The sequence below is a fragment of the Myotis brandtii genome, unplaced genomic scaffold (assembly GCF_000412655.1).
Source record: "Myotis brandtii unplaced genomic scaffold, ASM41265v1 scaffold928, whole genome shotgun sequence".
Classification (NCBI taxonomy): domain Eukaryota; kingdom Metazoa; phylum Chordata; class Mammalia; order Chiroptera; family Vespertilionidae; genus Myotis; species Myotis brandtii.
The window spans coordinates 202042-207338 of NW_005371827.1; positions in this window are offsets into that span (position 1 = coordinate 202042).

The window sequence follows — 5297 nt, forward strand, 5'->3', positions numbered from 1 at the left end:
CGACCCGGGTCTGGAGAGTCTGGCCGGACTCGCCGGGTTTCCGATTGCGTTCAAAGGAGCCCGAAGGCCGGAAACCCTGAGCTGGGCTTTGAAAGCCCCGTCCGGCCGTTGGCTGTCGGCTGTCGGGCTGCTCCTGCGCTGGGCCAGGGTCCCCGCAGCGGCCTCCTCCTGTTCAACCTGCTTCTAGCTCCAGCCGGCACATTTCCTTTTAATGTTTGTTCTGGTGCGGGTTTTGCTCCAGGGTTCGAGGTTTTCTCCTCCATGAGCAGGCCTTTCCCGGGCAGGGCAAAGGCGAGGGGCTGCCTCCGGTCCTGGGCAGCCCACTAGTGCGAGGCACTCGCCTGGCCTCTCGGCCGCCTGGGCTTCGCTGCCCTTCGTTTGGAGGAGGGATTCCTTCCACCCGGCGGCAGGGCAGGGCCGCCTGGAGCCTCCTAGGGCTCAGCCCTCCTGTCCCGCAAACCGGGAGGAAGAGGCCTGGGTCCTGGGAAGCTATGCAAAGTGACAGCCGTTGGGTCCTGCTGCTGGGGTTACAGGGCCCCCGATCAAGGAGGATGTGGGCAAGGCCCGTCTCACCCCACCCCAAACCTGAGGAGGGTGGTGGAGGGGCGGCTTTTTCAGAATTCCCAACAAAGTCCTGCTTGCTTCCTGACGGTGAGGGCTCAAACACAAGCTCCCGGACCCTTAGACGCCTGGACTTCCCAGAGGGAAGTGTCTAGATTTTTGCCCCTGACCCTGGGGCATATCCTTCGGGGCAGGCCCTGGGACCCTGGCATTCAGGGACTAGAAGTGGGAAGGAGAGGGCCCTCTGTAGGAGGTATCATCTCTCTTTTGTTCAGGATTTTTAAAATAGTAAATTCTGCCCTCCCCCCTTTCCCTTTCTTCTGCAATATGTATGTGTGTACCTGTACGTGTGTGGCTAGATATGGAGGTGTCCCTGAAAACCTGTGTGCATCTGAGACCATGTGCATGAGTACCTACCTGGTTTTGTGTACCTCTACACCTGTGTCGTGCACCTGGGTGTTCATGTCTCTGTAATTAGATGCACACTTGGATGTCTGAGCAGCTTACAGTGTGTACTCATGTGCTCATTTGTGTTACACACCAGGATGTTTGTTTGTGTGTGTGTGTGTGCACGCGTGTGTTGTGCACACGCGCGTGCATGGGAACTCTGTTTCTATATACTTCCTTTGGGCTTCTTTCCTGTTGTTTTTGCAGGACTGATTTTGGGAGAAGTAAGAATGGCCAGTCATGTTGCCTCTTTATAAATTCCCCCTGATTGAAGCCTATGTCTGGGGAAGTGACCGTGCTAGGCTCCAGGTCCAGAAAGCCTACGTGCGTGTGTTGTGCACACGCGCGTGCATGGGAACTCTGTTTCTATATACTTCCTTTGGGCTTCTTTCCTGTTGTTTTTGCAGGACTGATTTTGGGAGAAGTAAGAATGGCCAGTCATGTTGCCTCTTTATAAATTCCCCCTGATTGAAGCCTATGTCTGGGGAAGTGACCGTGCTAGGCTCCAGGTCCAGAAAGCCTAGGAACCCTGCAAGTTGCTGCTCCAGGCTTGAGGGCTAGGTGTTTGGGGGCCTGGAGTTGGAGAGCGCATTTGACATTGCCATAGGCTCCCAACGTATTGCAGTTAATCTCTTCCTTCTATCCCTTTCACACCCAATCCTTGTATGAAGAGTTGGGAGCAGTGAAATGGGCCTTTTTTGGGTGGGCTCAGGTGAGTGGTTTTCTGGTGGCTGGAAGTACATATTTTATTTTCCTTGGGGGAGAGGGGAGCCTGGAATCTTCACTCTCTTCAGGCCTTCAGGTTACAGGGTCTCAGACCTGGGGCCCAGGGCACTCCTTTTGGAATCCAGACAGCTCAGAACATTAAGAAGTTTCCTGGTCACATCCAGATCCAATGTTAGGAGGTGCCCAGCTCCACAGAGAACCTTACTGTTCTGAGTGCCTACTGTAGGCTCAGCTAGTGTATAAACTGGGCTACCCTTCCTTCTCCCTCCCCCACTGTGGCCCCTGAGGGTGCCTAAGCCCCTCAAGGCCACCAGATCCAGAGGCTGGAGCAGGGACGAACATAAGCAGCAATTCTAGGAGGCATCTGTTCCTTCAGGCTCCTCTTCACCTCTTCTTAGAGAGATCAAAGCCAAGAGCTCTTGCCCTTAACCCTGAGGAAGAGAGAGGAGGTGGTGACCCTGTCCCATGATTGTATTAGTAAAGTATTGAGATGTGTCATTATTATGTCATTTGATTTCTTCCCCATTTTCTCCTTTTCTCTTGCAATCACTATGAGCAAAGAAAATTTTCTTCCTTGTTCGGTAGAGGAAACTGAAGCTCTCAGGACTTAAACATTTGGTCCATGCCTCCTCTGTGAATTTTCTTCCTTGTTCGGTTTAAGTCCTCTCAGGACTTAAACATTTGGTCCATGCCTCCTCTGTGGCTGTGTCTTTCTCTATGTTACATGCACTCGGTACTACTGCCTTTACCTCAGGAATCTGGCCAAGACCCTGAAGTCAATCGTCCAGCGTGACGTCCCCATCTTCTCTTCCTCCCCCAGCCCATTTACCTTCTTTCTGATTGGGGTGGAGGAGAGCGGAGGAGGACTCTGGTCAGACCTCTTTCTTGCACCCCCTCTTAAAAAAGAAAGTAGTAATAACCATAAACAGGCATTGATAGCTCTGATTTATGGGGCTGGCTTAGTGAGCCGCCTGTGTATTTAAAGTCTGCGGCTGCATAGAAATAAATACTGGAGTGTGATAATCCAACTTCCTCATTTTCCACCTTCTTTTTTTTTTTTTTTTTAAAGATTGAATTGAACCATAAACTTAAATCTTTCTCAGCCCAGGAGAAAATACACACTAGCTGAGTCTAAACAGTATTGATCCCTGGCATCCCTGGCTCTTTATGAGGCCAAAGGTCTTTGTTTTTCTCTTGAAAACCCCTTTTCTTCGGTAGGGTCGGGGAGATGAGGCTGCAGGTGGGTGTGGAGAGGCTATTTAGGTGTGTGGGGCTGCTTTGTGTTTCTGTGTGAGCTTGTATGCGTGTGGGCATTTGTATAGGGGTGGTATTGAGTATATTTATTTGGGGTTGGGAGGTGGAAGTGTGTGTTTTGGGTGTGTGGCTGTTTGGTGTTTGTGGGTGTGTGTGCCCAGTTCTCTGGCCCCTTGGGCTGGGCTGCCCTGGGCATAGAGAAGGCGTGACCCACTAGACTGCCCCTACCTGGCCTCCACAGCCTTATCACCTGGGACAGGGTTTCCAGAGATGCTATCACCAGGAAGGTCACTGTGCTCCAGACCCCCTGTTCCCACTCCAATGCCCTCAGTAAAACAGGCCTAGCACAGGCCAAGGGTAAGCTTTGGCTGACTCCTAGAGGCCAAGGCCAATGCCAGGGTCAGAGAGGCCCTGTCAGACTCCTTGCCCTGGGAGAAGGAGTCTGCTGTGGCTTCTTGGGTGGCCATCAGTTCCTTCAACAGTCAACCTTGTTTTTTCTTTCCATACGGGGAACAGCCATTCCCCTGACGATACAGGCAGCCCCCATTCTCTCTTCCACCAGGTGCAGACCTGGGGAGGGGGAGCAGCGGGGAGGCCCGCAGCAGTTCTCCCTAGTTTTGTCTCATTTCCTAGGGCCCATCTACTCTGATGTCACCATAGGTTCACCTTAGAGATCATGTTTACTCCACCTGGGGGAGGGGCGGAGTATGGCTCCATCCTGGTCACCCCCACCACAGACCTGGGTCTCCTCTCTTACTTTGAGCTCAGGTGAGAGAGGTACTCTTGGTGCCGCTGGTGGAAAGGGGCAGGGCTGCTTTAGGCCAGTTGTTAAATGCACTCCCATTGTTGGAGAGGATCCTCAGGGATTCTTAAATAAAAAAGTTTTATTTTACTGGGGGTGGGGAGGAGGGGTGATCCTGAGAGGGAAAGTGCCTCACTCAAAAGTACACAGTAATTGTGGCTCAGTTGACCGGAGGTTGTCCCATACACCCAAAGGTGGAGGTTTTGAATCCCAGTAGGAGCACATACCCGGTTGCAGGTTCGATCCCTGATCCCTGGTCAGGGTGAGTACAGGATGTTTCTCTCTCCCTCTTTCCTCTCCCTTCCTCTCTCGCTAAAATCAATAAAAGCATGTCCTCAGGTGAGGATTAAAAACAAGAGTACATAGCAAGTGAAAAGCAAAATCCCCAGATTTCCTGAGTCCTGTGCTCTCCCCAGTGTGTCTCTGACTGTATAGTGTCAGTGCACACACAGCCGCACATCCCACATCCACACACTTCCACACATCTAAGTGCACAAACATAAACTCAACCATGTGTACATAAGCACACACACAAACTACGTGCACATGTACACATATACAAACAAATATAAATGGATTGATGTATAGTGCTAGCATACAGAGGTGTGCTCCCAGCAAGCACGTGGACATTGCCTGTGCAGAAGTTTCTGGCACACATTTGTACATGGTCCAGGAATACACCTACTGGCGTCCGAGACACTCCTGCAGGCCCCGGTTGGTGTGCTTCATTCCTGGCCAGTATGTAGGGACAGGACATGCTACCACGGCCCAGGACGCATCTGTCTGTTCTCTTCTTTCCATGGAGGCCACCAAGGAGAACTGGGGCTGAGGTGAGTGGTTTGATTGTGTGTGTGTGTGTGTGTGTGTGTGTGTGTGTGTTTGGGGTGGGGGATGGCTTGATCTGAGTGACTCTGGGTTCAGACAGAGATATGACTCTATAACCATCTGCATTCCTTCAGTGCACCCTGTGCCCTCCCAGCTGTACCTCCTGGGGGTGGGGCAGGCCCAGGGAAGGAGCAGGCAAACTTCTTTTTTTTTTAAGTCTTCACCTGAGGATATTTTTTCATTGACATTTTAGAGAGAGAGTGGAGGGGAGAGGGATAAACACAGAGAGAGAAGACACATGGATTGGTTGCCTCAATTTTTAGGCGCCCACCAGGGCGGGGATTGAGCCTGCAACGGAGGTACATGCCCTTGACCGGAATTGAACCTGGGGCCCTTCAGTCCGCAGGCCGAGGCTCTACCCACTGAGCAACTGGCTACAGCTCAAACTTCTTAAACAGAGTTCTCATAGAGCTTGGTAAGTTGTGGGCCATTATAATTTGATCCTGGAGTTTGCTTCTACATGCAGCCTGTCCTCACTGAGGTACTACTCTGGAGTGGAGGGGGCCCCTCCGTTCTGGCATTCTCCCCACAGATATGGGGGTGGGTGGTTTTGAGGACCTTTGGTGAGATTTCAGGCCACAGCCACGGAAGACTCTGGGTCTGCAGGAAAGCAGAGCTGCAG